The sequence below is a fragment of the Chelonoidis abingdonii genome, chromosome 4 (genome assembly GCF_003597395.2).
Source record: "Chelonoidis abingdonii isolate Lonesome George chromosome 4, CheloAbing_2.0, whole genome shotgun sequence".
NCBI classification, from domain to species: Eukaryota; Metazoa; Chordata; order Testudines; family Testudinidae; genus Chelonoidis; species Chelonoidis abingdonii.
Genome location: NC_133772.1, coordinates 114,316,167 through 114,336,668, shown reverse-complemented (window position 1 = coordinate 114,336,668; position 20,502 = coordinate 114,316,167). Strand labels below are relative to the sequence as shown.

The 20,502-nt window shown below is 41.2% G+C and overlaps 1 protein-coding gene across 17 annotated transcripts in view; it reads right to left on the bottom strand.

The window, feature by feature from the left end:
- NRXN3 (neurexin 3) overlaps nucleotides 1–20,502 on the bottom strand; it is a 1,449,735-nt gene that overhangs the window by 200,540 nt on the left and 1,228,693 nt on the right. The gene's annotated exons all lie outside the window — the stretch shown is intronic.

The window sequence follows — 20,502 nt, the reverse complement described above, 5'->3', positions numbered from 1 at the left end:
TGTTGTAATGGTGGTTTCCTTGGTTTTTTAGAGAGAGAGAAAACGTCCTCAGCAAAGCTCCAGTCAGTTCAGGGAACACGCACAATTATAGAATCATAACACCTGAAGGGACTACCAGAGGCCAGTCCCCTGCACTTGTGGCAGTATTAACTAGACCTCCCTGAAGTGTTTGTCTAACCCGCTCTTAAAATCTCCAGTGATGGAGATTCGCATATGTCCCTAAGCAATTTATTCCACACTCCACTCTGACGAGGTAGGAAAGTTTTCCTAATGTCCAACCTAAAACTGCCCTTGCTGCAATTTAAGGCCCATGCTTCTTGTCTTCTCCTCAGAGGTTAAGGAGAACTCCTCTGTGTAACTACCTTATATACTTAAGACTGAAAAAATTGGGTTGTTTAGTCTAGAGAAGACAGGGGGACATGATAACAATCTTCTCATAGGCCATGTTTTCCAGACCTTTAATCATTTTTGTTGCTCTTCTCTGGACTTTCTCCAATTTGTCCACATCTTTCCTGAAATGTGGCACCCAGAAGTGGACACAATACTCCAGCTGAGGCTTAATCAGCTCAGAGTAGAGCAGAAGAATTACTTCTTGTGTCTTGCTTACAACATTCCTGCTAATACTGCCCAGAATGATGTTTGCTTTTTTATTACAACAGTGTTACATTGTTGACTCACATTTAGCTTGCTATGACTCCCAGATCCCTTTCCACAGTACTCCTTTCTAGGCAGTCATTTCCAATTTTGTATATGTGTAACTGATTGTTCCTTCCTAAGTTGAATACTTTGTATTTCTCTTTATTGTCCGTATTTACTTCAGACCATTTCTCCAGTTTGTCCAGATCATTTTGAATTTTAATCTTAGCCTCCAAAGCTCTTGCAACCCCTCCCAGCTTGGTATCATCCACACACTTTATACATGTACTCTCTATGTCATTATTTAAATCATTGATGAAGATATTGAACAGAACCAGAACTGATCTCTGCGGGACCTCATTTGATATGCTCTTCCAGCTTGACTGTGAATCACTGATTACTACTCTCTAGGAATGGTTTTTGGGGAATGGATGCACCTTATAATAGCTCCACGTAGGTTTGTTTCCCAAGTTTGTTTATGAAAAGACAGTATCAAAAGCCTTATTAAAGTCAAGATATACCACATCTACTGCTTCTCCCTTATCCACAAGGGTTGTTACCCTGTCAAATAAAGTTATTAGGTTGGTTTGACAGGATTGTTGACTGTTACTTACCACCTTATTATCTTCTAAGTGCCTGCAAATTAACTGCTTAATTATTTGCTCCATTATCTTTCTGGGTACTGAAGCTAAGCTAACTGGTCTCTAATTTCCTGGGGTTGTCCTTATTTGTCCCCCACCCCCTTTTTTTTTTTAATAGATGGGCACTATATTTGCCCTTTCCCAGTCCTCTGGATCTCTCCCATCCATGACGTTTTGAGATAATCACTAATGGCTCAGCTATCTCCTCAGTCAATACCTTGGGTATTCTAGGATGCATTTCATCATGCCCTGGTGACCTGAAGACATCTAACTTGTCTAAGTAATTCTTAACTTGTTCTCTCCTTAGTTTTTGCCTCTGATCCTACCTCATTTTTGCTGGCATTTATTAAGTTAGACATCCAATTGCTACTAAACTTTTTGGTGAAAACTGAAACAAAAAAGTCATTTAGTACTTATGTCACTTCCATATTTTCTATTTTTGTTTTTTCCCCCTCATTAAGTAACAGGTCTACCCTGTCCTTTGTCTTCCTCTTGCTTCTAATGTAATGGGGAGTAAATAAGCTGCATCCTGAGTGCAGTCAGGCTCAGCAGCTTAAATAGAGGCTGGGTTTCTCTTATAGAGGAGAGATGGGGATTGTGCTGCTCAGAAGCCAGGATAGAGGCTCTGGGGGAACTTAAGCCCTGACTGTCTGTATATTTGTTTTGTGCTGTGGAATTTGCTCACTGTAAAACTACTTGGCAGGAATGCAACAGCAAGAAACTCTTGCCAAATTTGTATTATGTTGCTTATATCAGAACTCCTGAAATAAATCAGAAATCCTGCATGACTAGAAAAGGGACACTTCCCAGGAGGCTCAGGCAGATGGCATGCTATGTCCATTTATTTTCTGGGTGGGGGAATGGAGAGGAAAACAACACCATAAGTTCACATCTCCTTTTCTCCTTTTTTCATACTTTAGTAGAAAATTCTGCCATTGGATGAGACACATCATATAGCATGTTTGGGGGATTACTTTCTGTGGGGTGTTGGGAGCTTGAGCTTCATGGGATTCCAGCTCTGCTGAGCTGGCTTAGCTCCTCTAGATCCTTCCACTCTCTGAACCTGTGTGGGAAAGCAGCAGAAGCTAAGTCAGCCTGTGGCTGTTTTTACTCAGGCAGCTTCTCTCTCTGTGTTGTGGAACTCTCCCTTGGCTGAGTTTCTGGGGGCAGCCACAGTAGGGATGGTTCTGGGAATCACCAGGACTCTTGTAGAAGCTGTGCTCTATAGAGGTCTGCAGGAAGTGAAGGCAAGGGGTATCCTCACAGATGATTCTTGGCTCCAGATTTCCTTTATGGGTTAATGGAACAGGGCACAGAAGGCCAGACTAATGCAAGGAAATGTCAGTTACACATCTGGATGCCAACCCATATCTGGCCCTTTCCCTTCACCTTAAGGTGTAGGAAGAGGAGATAGAAGAAAAATCTTTGCTTCAAACAAATATTTTGTGTAATTCGTAGAAGAATAAAGGGAAATGATGAAAAAGGGTTGAAGCCCAGAGAAAAGAATTTGTATGTGTGTGTGTGAAATGATTGAGCATCCTCTTAGTATCAAAATTCTTGCCACAAAAGCCAACTGTAGAATAAAGGCTTGAAACTGTCCCACACTCACCTTGTTCCTGCAGAGAGACACTACATAAGGTATAGTACAGTACTCTGTGTGCATTTTGGCTCCAAATATAATCTACCTGAAAATTTTTACAGTGTGGCGGAGAATGTCAGCTGGATTCTAAATATATTTCTGGAGAGAAAAATCCTCCCATTTCTAGGAAATTGTTAAAAAATACACAATAGCTACCATTTATGCCGGACCTGCATTAAAACAAAGAGAGTTCTGCTCCAATAATAAGAGTTAACTGACACAATGGCTCCCCACCACTTGACCAGCACTACTAGTATTCTTATTATTACTTCAGGTTTCCACTGACTGCTATGACGTGCTCCCTCCTTGTCTTAAGAATGAGCCTTTAGGGTTGGCCCTTGGTGAGCTGCTCCCATCGCTCATTCAATATCTTCAGCCTTAAGCTACTTCCCCCCGCCCCTTTTCTATATGATTCCATCTCCCCTTTCATTACAATAAAATGTCCACCACTGTTCCACTCTTCTCCTGCCTAGCCTAACACACAAACAAAGGCATTCTAGACCTGGTGCATGTACCCAGAACTTGTTTCCTCCAGGTTCAGGTTCCGACCCAATCTTGTGACTTCTCTACAGCAACTCACGTAACACATGGACTAGGGGTCACTCAATGAAATTAATAGGCAGCAGGTTTAAAGCACATCAAAGGAAGTGCTTCACATAACACACAATCAACTTTTGGAACTTGTTGCCAGGGGATGTAGTGAAGGCCAAAACTATAACTGGGTTCAAAAAAGAATTTCATAAGTTCCCGGAGGATAGGTCCATCAATGGCAATTAGCCAAGACGGTCAGGGATATAACATCACACTCTGGGTGTCCCTAAACCTCTGACTGCTAGAAACTGGGACTGGATGACAAGGGATGATCACTTGATAAACTGCCCTGTTTTGTTCACTCCCTCTGAAACATCTGGCACCGGCCACTGCTGAGAGATAGGATTATGGACTAGATGGACCATTGGTCTGATTCAGCCTGGTCATTTAACTCTAAAATGTATTTTATCTTTCAAACTCCACTGCTAAAACCTTTGGCCATCCTTTGATCTTGACTACCGCAGCCACTTCCTAGCCAATATTCTACCTACCTATGGCTGTCTAAATCAAGGGTCGGCAACCTTTCAGAATTGGTGTGCTGCGTCTTCATTTATTCACTCTAATTTAAGGTTTTGCGTGCCAGTAATACGTTTTAACGTTTTTAGAAGGTCTCTTTCTATAAGTCTAAAATATATAACTAAATTATTGTTGAACGTAAAGTAAATAAAGTTTTTAAAATGTTTAAGAAGCTTCATTTAAAATTAAATTAAAATGCAGAGCCCCCCCCCGGACCAGCGGCCAGGACCCCGGCAGTGTGAGTGCCACTGAAAATCACCTCACGTGCTGCCTTCGGCACGTGTGCCATAGGTTGCCTACCCTGATCTAAATGCTCCTAAAGTCCATTTTCTTCTCCTACCGTTGGAACATGTTACCACTCTATGAATCTGTCCAGTGTCTTCCTCTCAGCTTCTATTCAAAGGCAAGATTTTTCATCCTTACTTTCAAAGTTGTAGACTACTCCACCTCTCTGTCCCTTCTCCCTCCTCCTAAGACTCCCTTCTATAGCCTTCACTAAGCCTGTCTGCATGCATTCTTCTGCCACCCCTACTGCTCAAGAACCCCTGCCAATCCACCCTTCGAATCGCTCATTTGCAAACTTTCACTGTGAGCCTTTTCAGTATTAACCCACCTGGCAAGGTGTAAAAGACTGTTTGGGATGATAAGATGAGATCATATTCCTGCTATGATAATCAGATGTGAAATTAGTATCAATTTCAAAATTAAATATCCACATCAAATCAGTACTGATCTATATTCATATCAATAAGCTAGAACAATGCCACAAACAACTGTTATATCAATGCCGAAGTTTACGTTATCCACTTTAAGTTTCAGAGACAACAACCCTTTGGGAAGAATGGAACAGATCACTCTTCTCAGAGTTATTATTTGTAGCTGACTGAACATTCAAGAATTCACCACTGCATCCATTTGTATTTTTAAAGTTTTCCTTTGCAAACAAAGGGATAGAAACTTTTTGTTTTTAAATGAAAGCTTAGATTCTGATGGATGCTTCTGCTGCAAGCTGGATTCCATGGCAAATTGTGCGGCTGCTGAATTACAGAATACACAGGGCCCCATACGGTTGATATTCAGTAAATAATAATGGGCTCACTGTCTGGGAGCTTTTATTCATTTCCCCCCCTCATTCGTTACTCTGCTAGTGCTCCCTGGATGGTCCCAGTCCTGTCATTGTATTCAGCCCCACACTGCATTAGATTTGAGGAAGAATTTCAGGAATTGGCCCAATACTAAATATTTAACCCAAAATATCACCCAAGTCCACAGACACTGAACTTTAAAGAGCTGCACAGCAATTTTAGGGAAACAAAACCAAAATATGACTTCTCAACCCTTCTGTAAGGTATATGACCAGAATCCCATCTCCTCCCCTTTGGGCTGCCCTTGGCTGTGAATTCATTTGCCTGCTGATTGGGAGAGTCAGTTAAACTGGTCAGGTAGATGGTGTGAAATACAAACAGAGGGAGAGGAGAGGTAAGAGTGATGAATGGCTGCAGCCTGCTTTCTGTACTACATATAAGCAGAGGATAGGAGTGGCAGCATATGGCATCAAGAGCTTGAGACTGGAAGAGGAGGGAAGGGGGAAACAGCAAACAGCTGACAAAAGAATTTAAAACAAGACATCATGGGTGGTAGGTTGCTGTGAGAAATGGGACTGTTCATCTCCTCACTTTCCCCACCCCCTCTGCCTGGCCAAATCTCAAGGTACCCAAAATCTTAGTGCTCATCTTTCAGGTCCACCTGGAAAGAGGAAAACAGAAAGCCTTTGTTTGCAGGAGCTCCTAGTTTTTTAGGCTAAGGCCTGGAGCAGGATTGTTGGCTGCACCTAAGCAGCAGCTGGTGAGGCAGGGCTGGCTGAGGTCAAATGCATATAAAATACCACCAGCAAATGCCATCCTTGTTCCTTGACATCCTATTCCAACTGGGATGTGTGTTTGACCACTTTGGAAACTGGAGCTTTAGAAACCTCCGTCTCAAGTGGCAATATACAGAAGCATAATTCTAACTGGGATTACGTGGGTGGAGGGGAGAAGTCTGCCAATGGTCCAGAATTCCATCAAAGTATTCAGAAACCCAGTTCCAGCTTCTCTAGTAATTTACAGACTATCATAGAAGCCCATGAACCAGTGTGATGTACCTCTATAGCCCACAGCCAGGAATCACAGCTCCTGTCTGCTGCCACTATAGACACTGTCCTGATCCCCTTCTCCAACTCTCCTCCACACCCCTGGCCCTTCTGTGGCTGCTCTGCTTTCTAATTTACCTTTCTTCTCCTGTATAGTGCCACACCCCATCAGGGATACTGTTTCTTCCTTCCATGTCTCTCTTCTGTCTGCCATGAGGTTCAGTCCTCATCCATTTGATTCTGTTCCCCAGCGTCTCTAATATACACTTGTCTCCTTCAAAACTTCTTACCTGAAGGTATTTAACATGCACTACAAGAGCAAAGATTTCCCATCTGGCATGACAGAGGCTTTTTTAAGCTCCCCCAGAGGTCCAGAAATGGATCTCTGGTGAAACTGTTAGCACCTGGGCGCTCAAGCCAAAAGTGGGAGTGAGAGCAATACTAATTGGCCTTTTCGTTGGCAATCAGAAATGAGCGAGCCATGGAAAATGAACTGCCTTCTCTGCCTTACAGATCATCTGCCCAGGTGCGCCCAGGCACACTGGTGGTGCAATAAGATAGAACTCCTCCCTCTTACTACCTCTGCTGGATCTGTTCTGGGCATAGAGGACTAAGAATACCAGGGCTGTCAATCCAGCACCTTTCACTAGCTCTCCAAAAAGTGAGTGCTGACTGGTTCACAGCAGGGGTCATACTGTCAACTTTAAAAAAACTGGAAATTACATAACAATGGCTCAGTATTGCCATTCACCCTTTGAGGGGCTGGCATTTCCCAGACAGATAAATGCTTCTGAGGAGGCATACAGATTCCTGTGGGGTCCAAAGGGTAATGCCACAACTGGCTGTCCAATACTGATGGTCTATTCATACAGCTATGCTGAGCGGGCTACACAAACTATTTACAAATATCTGGGGCAGGAGGAGGCAGAAAGAAAGAAAATGTTGGTGTGGGTTCTTTGCCTGTAGCACTATCTTATGTTTTCATTTTCCCTGAGGTAGAGCTTGAAAATAAATACAAAGAAAACATTAATAGAGTCCAAGGCCAGAAGGGACCACTGTGATCATCTAGTCTTACCACCTGTATAACACAGGCCACAGAACTTCCCGAAAACAATTATTAAAGCAGATCTTTTACAAAAACATTCAATTTTGATTTAAAAATTGTCAGTGATGGACCACCTACCATGTTTGGCATGTTGTTCCACTGATTAATTACCCTCGCTATTAAAATTTTACCCCTTATTTCCTGTCTGAACTTGTCTACCTTCAACTTCCTCACATTGGATCTTGTTATATCTCTGTCTGCTAGACTGAAGAGCCCATTATCAAATTTCTGTTCCCCATGTAGGTACTTACAGACTGTGATCAAACTGTTAACATTTTAATGAGAAGCAGAGGGCATAATGCTACCTCTACAAACTAACCAGATAGATAGATAGATAGATAGATGGATGGATGGATGAGGTTACAAGTCTGTTTGACAAAGGTTTCCCTGTGCATTCGGTTGGATGTGATTCTGTGGTTGTTATTTTCCTTTTCTCTGTTGAAACCCCTCATTTGGTTGCACACATAAAGCTGTGTCTCAGAGAAGACATGTGGGACCAAGGGACATGGGGAAGGCCTAGAGACAGCATGCTTCCAACAGCTGCTTGAAGGCCCCTATGTTATTAAACACTGGTGATAATACTGAGGTTGCCAAGCTATGAACACATATCCTCATGCATTTCAGAAAAGTTTTCCTTGTAGAATGTTAAGCAAAACAAAACACACCAAATAGTGATCCTCCAGCACAGTGCACTCAAAATAAGAAGAACATTTCACTAAAGCTGAATGAAAGGTGCTTTTCAGAAGGCTTGAATCAGACCCAAATCTCTGTACTTGGAGATATTTTTCTCAAATTGCTTCTCTCTCCAATGCCCGTCCCTCCAAACACTGTAGCTCTTGCAAAGAACTATCATGTAAGCTGTTGGCCAATCTCCCCACCCCAGGATGGATTAACATGAGTCCCTATTCCGGCTCTTTCTTCAGGGCGTCATTTATGGATTGCACTGACAATCTTCAGCAAACCTCAAAATACAACAGTCCAGTATAGGTCCAGCAGGTAACCTTCCCCTTCCTTGTTGAAGTCTCCCCGGTCCTGGCAGTTCCTCCCCAGTCCTCTTACTTGTTATTTGCCTGGGAGTTCCCCTCCCACAAAAGCTTACCTGCTTCAAGTAAGAGGACTGGGGAGGAGGAGTGTATATCCCCTTTCTCAGCTGAGTTCCTCCAGCCTTTCCAGAAATCAGGGGCTAATCAGGCAGTCACCTGACTCCTCCAGCGCAGGACCTGACAATCCTCTTGGCCAGGCCCAAACACTTGTTCTTAAAGGGGCACTGTCTCAGAACAGGGCTGGCTGGCCTCTGGCACCCTGGCCCTTAAAGTTCTATTACAAATCCTCTTCTGATTCCTCACATATATGAGTAAGCAGTTAGAGCTCAGCAATATAAAACATACAAAAAACAACCTCTCTACTTCTACTCAAGATTCCTCTGTTTATGCATCCAAGGATCACATTAGCCCTTTTGGCCACAGTGTTGCACTGGAAACTCATGCTCAGCTGATTACTCACCATGACCCCCAAATCTTTTTCAAGGTCACTGCTTCCCAGAATAGAGTCCCGCATCCTGTGAGTATGACCTTCATTCTTTGTTCCCAGAGACATACATTAACATTTAGCCATATTAAAACACATATTGTTTGCTTGTGTCCTGTTTACCAAGCGACCCACAGAGCTCTCAGTCAGTGCCCTGTCTTCTTCATTATTTAGCCCCTCTCTCAACTTTTGTGTCATCTGTAAAACTTACAGTGATGATTTTATGTTTTCTTCTGTGTCATGATAAAAATGTTAAATATCATAGGGCTTCCTTCCTTCCTGTCCTTTCTCTCCTTGAGTTTTGCATACTATGGAGTCCAAGCTATTGGCCTCGCATGCTAGAGTAAGAATGTTTATTTTGACTTGAGCAGCATTTACTTGCTGAGAGGGGCCAGGCTATGGAGACTGAAAAGGTGAAGAGCAAATATGGGGATCGAGAAGGAGGAGGAAAAATTCACTCTTAGGTCTGGTTGGCAGAGATATGTGAGAAGAAGAAAGTTGGAGGGAAGACAGAATGTGAGAGAACGAGGCATAGGATGGATGAATTAGTTCATATAAATAAGAATCAGCCAGAACCTTTGTCCAAAATTCAGACAGATAAATACTATGAACTGGTTTGAATCCATTACCATTCAGCTACAGTAGCCTAAAGGGGGTTGACGTCTCATACTAGTGGAGAGGTATGCACCTCACAAAATCACCACCATATTTAGAACTGAGAGAGCCCCGAGAATGGACCACAGAGACTAAACTCCCTTTTCCCCAGTAGCAGTGGAGTCCTTGGAGGAAGCTTTGAGAACTGGGGATGGGGGATACAACGGCTACCCAGGCTGGATCTGTTCTGTGGATGTAGAAAATATTTCAGTCCCCGGAGCTGTTAAATCAGCAAGTTTCATTAATACAAAGTTCAGGGGTTTTTTGAATGGTATTTTAAAGTTACCATTAGCTACACTGGGGCCTTTTGACCTTTACAATAACCTGTTAAATGCATTTGTCTTAATTAAGCTAATAGCTGAACTGTGAGAGTGCTTAGAGTTTTGTTTTGTTAACTTCATTGAGTGTTTTGTTTAAAAAACCAAACCAAAATAGCTTGGCCTGGCTACACGATATAAGGGGCTTTATGAACTGGATTGGACTGTCAGCTTTGACCCAGACCTGCATAACCTGGTGCTAAAGCTGAACAGGTTATGTGCACATAGGCCTTGATTTTCGGAATAGCTGAGCACCCACAATTCCAGCTAAACTCAGTGAGAGCTGCAGGCACTCAGCACGTCTGAAAATCAGTTCCCTTTATCTGGTCTGATCCTGCTGTCCCAAGATGATACAGACAAAACTCCCATTGATTTCAAAGGGAGTTTTATCTGCATGATTGATCCCAGAGTCTCCTGTGGGGAAGGGGCTGGTGTGAGAGTTCTGTGAGCTCTTCCCCCCTGCCATCCACTATCTGGAAGAGAAATTACACTGGTTGTCATTCCAGAGTGATATATGGAGGGCTGTGTCTGTTAAAGCTTTATGGGGCAGTCAAGAATCAAAGTCATTACTTATATAGCATCAAATTATGACATGAGAGAAGGGAAATACTACAGCCACCTATAGTTCTATAGTTTTACAGCTTCAAGAGAAGTAGAAAGGGGTGGGAGTTGGAGACTACCACAGTTAGAGGCATAAAGAATGTATGAAGAAAGACTGAAAAGACTGGCATGTTTAGACAAAAAAAGAGAAGAATAAGTGACATTGTGAAGGTATAAAAATAATGAATGATATGGAGATGGTATATCAAGCACTCCTATTTACCCTTTCCAGGTAATCCAGTGAAATTGGGCAACAAATGTAAAACTTAAACATATATTTTTTTAAAACACACATCATAGTTAACCTGCGGAACTCTTTGACACAAGATATAATTGAAAGTCAGAAATGTAACAGGATTCATGGTGAGATCAGACATTTAAATGAATAATGAGAATGGCCAAAGATGCGATTTTTTCTTTAAAATAGGGATATAAATCCTCATGTTTCAGAATATAAACCAACTACTAATTGAGGGGGCCTAGGAAGAAACTTCTCTTATGGACAGGTTACATAATAACACATAACTGTTCAAAATGGGGCTTCTTATAGTTCTCCGGAAGCATCTGGTGTTGGCCCACGTGATATAGAGAATACTGGACTAGATGGACCACTGTTTTTGTCTCATATGGGTATTTCTATATCCCAGTGTAATATATTATTGTTATTTCTACTGTGGAGGTAACTAGAAGTCAGAGTCAGGGATCAGGGCCTCATTGTTACACATTGAACACTCAGGGTACAGTGTTCAAGAACAAAGCCTAAATATCTTTGACAAAATTGACTTGATAAAAGTTTATCAAGTGGCACTGGCTCTCTCTATGGTTATAGCTTTGAGCAAACACTTTTACTTAAACGGGAAAACAAGTGAACAGCTTCTCTCATCCTTTCTCTTTGCAAATACCACATTTCCCTTACCCAGGGGGTTTATCACAGCATAAGGAAGCTGGGTTTTTGTGTTTTTTTGTTTGGTTTTTGGTTCCACTTGTTAAAATATTGGCAGCACATCACTGCATTCTACACATCAGGGAAGGGGACAGATTGCTATGGGTTACTTTGATATGGTCTTTCATCTGTTTCTGTAGAGAGGGATCATGGTCTAGTAGTCATTGAATCATGGGATTATGAGTCAGGTGATCCTTGTGTTATGCCCGTACAACAATAGATTTGCAGTGTAATCTGCACTACATAATATATATGCCTCAATTTCTCCCTCTTTCAAACAGGGATAATGATACTCCCATTTAAGTGTTTGTAAACCACTTTGAGATCTCTGAATGAAATGGGCTGGACAAATGCAAACTTCACCCAAGATATTGTCACCTTCTTACTGAAATGATCACAGATCTGTTCGCAGCCCCAGCCAGTGCCTGGCAGCAAAGTATCTAGTTCTGTGGCTCAGTCCACCCAGTCTGTCAGTAGCTGACACCAGAGGACGCATATAATCATCACATTTATTGTGACGGCAATGGCGCTAATGATACCGTGCCGGCTAATGAAAGCAAAGTGCACATGTCACTTTCTGGGATACTTGAGGATCAGGCAACACTGTCTGCAAGCGTCTCTGCCCACAATGCAGCCTGTAATTTAGTTAACAAAATGAGCCATTTCAAGGATCAGTCAGTTTACTGGCTTCCTTTATCTGTTCATTTTTGGTGCCTGTCATAAATAGAGCAAGTCTCAGGGAAGGGCCTTGTAAAATGGAAGGGAGGGAAGAACCAGACTGGAAAAAATAGGCACCCTTCTTCCTATCTAAGCTGTCTACCAATGTTTCTTATTGCGTTACTGCAGTTTCTGCCGCATCTTGTCTCTGAAATACTGCTCATCACTAGAACCAAACACAAACTAAGACATTGAAGATATTTTACGGTTTTCATTTCTTCCTTCCAGGTCTGCCTTTGCACTTCTGGATCGCTGGTGGCTATATAAAAAAGAAAAGAAGGTTTCATGTGGTATTTGTGGCCTGACCAGAAGTAGCAGGAATCCCACTATAAAGCTTGTACCCACTATACATCCTGCCTCTGTTTTCAGAGCCAAGGGGGCCCCATAGTTTAGGCATGGTTTTTTGGCTGAACATCTGAACACTCACAGATCAACGGTGTTACAGTGCAGAACTGCAATTCTGAGCCAAGCTCACTCCAAACAATGGTCCAAATCCTCAAGTTTTGACTCAGTTTTCACTCAATCCTTGAAAAACTCATGCTACTGCTATATTATTCTTACTGTACATCAGCCTCCATTTGTACCACTGCAGTCTCTGTCAAACTGGCTTAATCTCTGAGTACGTAGAGATATGGACATTATAATGAGGAAGTAGGAGGGACGTTTTTGTTTTGCCCTGAAGGGCTTCAGAGTACTGGTATAAGAGCCCTAATTAATGGTTGGAGATGCTATTGCAGGCTTGCCCTTGTCATGAAACAGTGTTTATGAGGGGAAGGCAGGCATCTGCATGCAGACGACTCAGATTGAAAATACTCTCCAGCTGATTTTAAGTGTCTGGAGCCATGACCTAATTACACAGAATGCCCATTAGCTTTTTTCTTTAAAAAAATGTTAATCTAGAGAGAAAAGAAAATTTAACCATCTCTGACATATAACTCAAATCAGGGTACTGGACAAGAAAACATACAAAGCAGAAATCCCATTTACACAATAGGGATAATAATATTTAACTAACTCACAGAGATGTCATGAGCTTAATCCATTAATATTTGAAGTGCTTTGAGATTTTCAGATGGAAGTGCAAAATATTAATATAGATTATCCATAGGACAAAATGGTCACTACATGTGGTGAACACTAAAACTTAATTACACTGTATTTGGTAAGAACTTTCAGAGTTAAGAATGAAGTGGTAGAGCTGCTAACAAACATATGCAGTCTTACATTCAAATCAGCTATTACAGTATAACAAGTATTGTAGCTGGTCTTTTAAAAAGGTACCAGCAATGATCTTGGGAATTACAGACTAGTGAGCCTTACTTCCATCCCAAATAAATTGATTGAAATAAGTAATTAAAGCGCTTAGATAATATGATATGGCAGCGACAAACCAACATTGCTTATGCAAAAGAAAACTGTGCCTCTCTAATCTACTAGTATTGAGTGTGTCAACAAAAAGTAGATAAAGGAAAACAGGCTTATGTAATTGAGCTGGAATTTCAAAAGGCCTTTTAAAAAAATCCATGAAAAGAGGCTATTATGGAAATTAAGTGGTCATTAGGTGTGAGACAAAGTGTTATCATGGAAACAAAATGCAGGAATAAATGGATGCTTCCAAGATTCTGTACTAGGAGCCATGTTTAACATATTTACCAGTGCTCTGGAAAAATGGGTGAATAACGAGGTGTTAATATTTGCAGATGGCATACAAGTATTTAGATTATTATTTAAGAGGAGCCTTACAAAGCTGGGGAGCACAATGGCAGATGAAATTCACTGTTGACAAATACAAAGAAACGCAGATTAGAAAGAATATTAACTACATATACATACTGCCAGGTTCTAAATTATCTGGAATCACTCAGGGAAGAGACTTGTGTGCATAACTCTCAAACTGCCAAGGCTTAAAGGTAAAACACACATTTTGCATGACAAAGACCTAAAATAAGGGACCTACAAAAATCATTCATACAGGAAACTTAAAACATTGTGGGATTTTTTTTTTTCACTGCAAATAGCGGTTTCTGTAACCTCTTTTCTATATTCCTGCATTTCTGATGTAAATACTTTTCAACAATAACATTCAGGAGACAACAAATGCATGTGGAACTTTGGACCTATAAGGACTGATGTCCTTCAAAACGGGGGAAATTTGAAAGATATGCCTAGGTGTCTCTGTGGACAGTATCAGTGTAAACCTCTGCTCTGTTGTGCAGTGGCAGTCAAAAAAGCTAACATTATGTTGAAGTATATAAAGAATGAAATAGAAAATAATACTGAAAATACTAGCAGGTTGTTATATTAATCAATGATATGCTCTCACTGGGAATACCATTTCTAGTAGTGTTCACCCTATTTCAAAACTTTCGTTTAAAAACTGAAGGATGGGGGGGAGGGAAGAGGGAGGTTCCAACAAAGGACAACAAATATGATCACTCAGTCCAATCAAACAAGTTTATTTACATTTACAGGAGATAATGCTGCCCTCTTCTTATTTACAACGTCACCAGAAAATGAGAACAGGTATTTGCATGGCACTTTCATAGCCGGCATTGCAAGGTATTTACAGGCCAGATACGCTAAACTTTCGTATGCCCCTTCATGCTTTCGTCACCATTCCAGAGGACATGCTTCCATGCTGATGACGCTCGTTAAAAAAATAATGGGTTAATTAAATTTCTGACTGAACTCCTTGGGAGAGAATTGTATGTCCCCTGCTCTGTTTTACCCACATTCTGCCATATATTTCATGTTACAGCAGTTTTGGATGATGACTGAGCACATGTTGTTCATTTTAAGAATACATTCACTGCAAATTTGACAAAACGCAAAGAAGATACCAATGTGAGATTTCTAAAGATAGGTACAGCACTCGACCCAAGGTTTAAGAATCTGAAGTGCCTTCCAAATTCTGAGAGGGACAAGGTGTGGAGCATGCTTTCAGAAGTCTTAAAAGAGCAACACTCTGACACGGAAACTACAGAACCTAAACCATGAAAAAAGAGGATCAACGTTCTGCTCATGGTATCTGACTCAGAAAATGAAAATGAATGTGTGTCGGTCCTTACTGCTTTGGATTGTTATCGAGCAGAACCCATCATCAGCATGTCCCCTGGAATGGTGGTTGAAGCATGAAGGGACATATGAATCTTTAGCACATCTGGCATGTAAATATCTTGTGATGCCAGCTATAACAGTGCCATGAGAAAACCTGTTCTCACTTTCAGGTGACATTGTAAACAAGAAGAAGGTAGCATTATCTCCTGAAAACGTAAACAAACTTGTTTGTCTGAGTAATTGGCTGAACAAGAAGTAGGACTGAGTAGACTTGCAGTCACTAACATTTTACATTGTTTTATTTTTAATGCAGTTTTTTATACATAATTCTACATTTTTAAGTTCAACATTTATGATAAAGAGATTGTACTACAGTTCTTGTAGTAGGTGAACTGAAAAATATTTCTTTTGTTTTTTTACAGTGCAAATATTTGTAATAAAAAATAAAGTGAGCACTATATACTTTGTATTCTGTGTTGTAATTGAAATCAATATATTTGAAAATGTACAAAATATCCAAAATATTTAAATAAATGGTATTCTATTATTGTTTAACAGTGCAATTAATTGTGATTAAATTTTTTAATTGTGCAATTAATCGCGATTAATTTGTGTAATCGCTTGACAGCCCTAAAAAAATAATGAACAGTCTAGAGCAGGTAAATTATGGGCTCCTGATTACACTTGCTTCTAATACAAGAACAAGCCAACATCCAATGAAACCGAAAGACAATGAATTTACAAAATGATGAAAGGAAATACTTTTTTTTTGTACACAACTCATAATTAATCTGCAAAATACATAGCCACAACACGATTTGGAGGCCCCTTGTTCAAATGATGATCAGGCATTTATGTGCATAATGAAAACATTCAGAGTTCTATTTGATGAACTTATACAAGGTATATAGACTCTCATGCTCCAGGGCATAGATCAACCATTACCTGATTAGAATTAGGGAGAAACTTCCCCTCTAAGGAGCAGCAGAGAATCCTGTGGCACCTTATAGACTAACAGATGTTTTGGAGCATGAGCTTTCGTGGGTGAATACCCACTTCGTCAGATGAATGTCTAACCTCTAAGGAGGTTATTTTATAATTGTATACTAAGAAGCTTCCTGCCCCTTTAATTGGAGCATCTGGTACTGGCCACTGTCGGAGAATGGATACTGGAGTGGCTGGACCACTGGTCTGATCAGACACGGTCATTCTCATTTTACAGTCCAATTTTGCCTTTGGTAGTTTTCCCTCAGGATGTACATAGACTAAGCGCACATTCCATCACATTCTTGTTTTCTTTATATCCAAGGAAGTCATTTTCAAATTAATCACTTGTTCTCTCCATCCTGTAGCCTTTCATACAGCAGCTAGCCTCTCGTGGATGGATAAATCATATCAAATGAAACAAACCCACGCATGAGTCTTCACCAGTTCCGGAAAGATGCTCAAATCACAAGCCAATTGTGTGTATTTTTCTAGGAGACCCATTCCAAGCAAAGCAAAGGAAAAAAGCTGCCTGGGTTTGTGGGTGAGGAAAATGGTGGAGGAGGTTTTCATATTTCATATTACATTAAGTGCACTGTAGCAATCTGTGAAGCAGAAAGTATCATCAATCACAGGAAGGGAGAGTGTAGGAGGAACCAATGGCTCCTGGAGCATGTTGCCAGCGTATCCGTGGATTAAAAATATATATATAAGGTAACAAGAGGGACTAGTATTTAAGAAATGGAAGCTACAATGATTTTATCTAAAACACACCTCAGAAATCTATGCTGAAATATTAGTCTAAAACGCACAAAACCTGTTAGGACAGCCATCTCACCTCAGGATGTGATTCAGTCTAAACAGGTATGGGTCTGCTCAATACATGTACGGCAGAACCCAAAGGAGAGATAAGAGGGTCTGGTTCTCCCCTGAATTATGAAACCAATTGTGCCGGTACAAAAAGAGTGACTCTAAAAAACTACCCAATCAGAATGGTTACATTTTACATGCACTCTGCAGAGGTGTAAATACAGAACCAGGTCACAACCAAGGAAGACGGGTGCAGGGGGGAAATTACACAGTTGACCCTGGATTGCTCTCTTCCCTCTGAGGCCATAATGAACACACTGTCCCAGTATGGTGCTGGGGTACTGTGCAGCTGCAGGTGCCATCTTTGAGATGAGGGGTAAAACTGAGGGCTCACAAAAGAAGATCACTGGGATGGGTGCCCCCTTTCTTTACCACAGCAGCTACCTTCTGTTGCTATGTGATAACAGTGACCAGGGCCAGCTGGAAAGGTAGATATACTGCAAGAAATATACATAAAAAGTCACTGTGAAAGTGACAAAAAGAAACCACCAAGTAAGAGAAGAAATTTTAAAAAGATATGCCTAAGTGATGTTCTGTTTGCTACAAAAGACCTGCTCCTTCTCCTCCCGACCCCCATAATCACAACAGAGAAAAGCTCCAGGACATCAGCTGATAAAACCCTAACATTTTCCTGTCCATTTTCACCTTGAGATGAAATACGTGGGGGGCTTGAAAATATATCTGTCTCATGTAGGTGTGATCTTGGGTGATTGTGCATGGAGGTAAATGTGGGAGTAAGGGTATGAAAGAAATGTGGCATTTTACATCCTCCCATGTTGCACTGAGAGGAAAGGACAGTGACAGGTGATCTACTGTCCTGTCCCTCCTCCAAATAACACTCAATTGACGTATCATATGAAGACATTTCACATTTACTCCTTAAGATCAGCCTGACAGTTTACCAGCTGTTTCTGTGCTATTTTTGCCATGATGCCATGAGTAATCCAAAGTGCCTTCTCACTTACTCTGCAAGCAGTGCTACTGCCTGCTGTTCACTTCTCAAAGTCTGTTCCCTGAGCGGGGATGGCCCTGTCTTCCTTTTCCCATTCACCTTGCACACTAGAGTTTTGTGATAGCATGAGAAGCACAATTGGTTGGATCTCATTTTGGAAGCATTCCTACCATGAAGTTGACCTCACTCCTCGAACCTCTTCCATAAGTGACTGAACAAAAGATAAATTGTTTGCATCTCAGTACTATTCTCTTTCACTGGATTTTGAAATCATGATCCATGAGGATGGGATTCATCAATGCTGGCCTATGCCATTCTGATAGGTCAAAGCACCATCCAGTTGGTCTCCAGGACAGGGCACCAGAAGATGGTATTTTCATGATGATGATGGTGATGATGAATTGATTAGAAAGCTTCTGAAATATTAATGCACTTGGTTAGTGTTTTGGGGACATAAAGAAGTTTTGCTTCAGGCTAGACAAACATACCCACTTTGATTTCCTCTTTGATTAAACATTTTGTCAGTAACATGCGGGCACTTAGGTTAAACAAATTATCAAATTAACAAAGAGGAGGATGGAAATGTCACCCCTTTTCATTCCATCCCTGTAGACACTGGTCAAAAGATTACTGACAACTTAACTTTTCATGTCCTCGAGATATGATGGTTACACTTAGATCAGGAACCAGCCCATGTGGCCTGGACAGAGAAAAGCCTTGCAAAGAGTATCTTGCTATTGCTAGACTGAGAATCTGCATGCACTTTGCATGCCATCATGCAGGCCTATTTTTGTGCATGGGTTTCCAGGAAGTGCAAAAATAGTTTAGGTGTAGGCACTTCCGAGTAGGTCTAGAACAGCCAATTATGCAAACATTTACAGGAAATGGGCACTCACTGTAAGGGCACACACAAATTGTATATAGGTATTGCGGTAAATTTATATAAGTGACTTAGAAGCCTAAATCCTATTTTTGAAAAGTGACTTAGGTGCCAAAATTGACTTAGATGATCTGGGCTTTAGTCTCCAAAATGCCTAAGTCACTTTTCAAAATAAGGCGGAGGGTCTTAAGGAATTGGAATGCTTTTAAAAATTTTAGGCCTGGTCTGTTTAATTGGAAATCAACCCTCAAAAGTAAACAACAACAGGAATTCAGGTTTCAGAAGCCTAGACACTACTGTGATTGGTGTGACAGGCATGGCATTTTCCTGCCTGTCCTTGGGAGGCCTTATTGAGTTTAAGTTAAAATATCTTGGGGTTCTCTGTGTGAAATGGGGTTGTATGTAACCTCTCCAGGGGGAAGATGCCATTTGAGGCCTGGCAGTTCAAAGGACTATATTGAAAATCTGCCAGACAAGAATGGACTTTTGGGACAAAAAGTGGCTTTCCTAGGGAACAGTGAAGGAGAGACTAATGCAAATTCCCCACTTCAGTTATGCAAAAACCCCACTTTTTGAAGCTATACCTTGGGAGTGGGTCCTTGTCTGCTGATTACCTGCTCTGGAAAAACAGATATCAAAGGCTCAAGCTGTATAAAGAAATGGCTGAACCGTGCAGCTGAAGGTTTGATTCTGAATCTGAGTCACTTATGAACTTTGGACTTCTAGCCACAGGAAAAACCCAGTGGTTGGTTTTGAACCATTGACACCTACCAGAGCTTAAGGTTGGGGCTGGACGTGACCTCTGGTAAGCTTTTTAGAACTGTGCATTTTTAGTATGTTTTCTCTGTATGTAGTGCTTTCATCTTAAGAATAAATGTGTTTGCTTAGAAGGAGCTGTATGGTCACCCACACCTGCAGAGAACCGCCTCAGAGAGCCTTCAGAGAGAAAGGAAAGCACAGGCACTAGTCAGTTTAGGCAGTCTGACTTGCTGGGGACATCAAATATCACTGTAACCCAGGTATCCAAGCAGCCTTAAAACCCCGATCAGAAGGAAGAGAGATGTGGGTCTCTGCTAAGGTGACCAGATGTCCTGATTTTATAGGGCCAGTCCCGATTTTTGGGTATTTTTCTTATATAGGCTGCTATTATCCACCCATCCCCATCCTGATTTTTCACACTTGCTGTCTGGTCACCCTACTCTCTGCCCAAGAATGGTGATGGCTGGGAGTTGAAAATCTTTAAGTGGGTGCCCTTGAGTGACCACAGAGGCGGAATACAGATGCAGTTGTCCTGAAACTGTGACAACTGGCACCAATTAAAATGCTTAAGATGATTAGGTACATAATCTCATAGCAGCACAGCATTAGGAAAAAATGTGATGCTTACTCCATGGTACATTTTTATCACTAATGTAACCACCTCACTTAGGGACAGCATGGTGCATTTCTGAGTATATAAAGTTTTTTGTCTTATTAACTGAAGGGTCTGGGTTTTGTTAGTTTATTAGTTTTAAATCTTTCATATACTTAGTAATGTAATTTGCGAAATATAGGAACCTTTTAGAATGGAAAGCAGCTAGCCAATTCCCTTCTGAGAGGCATATCTTGGTTACGAAGGAAGGGCCTGTCATAAACAGATAGCTAAGCGTTAATGTTTCTTTTACCTGTAAAGGGTTAACAAAGGGAACCAAACACCTGACCAGAGGACCAATCAGGAAACCGGATTTTTCAAAGCTCAGGGA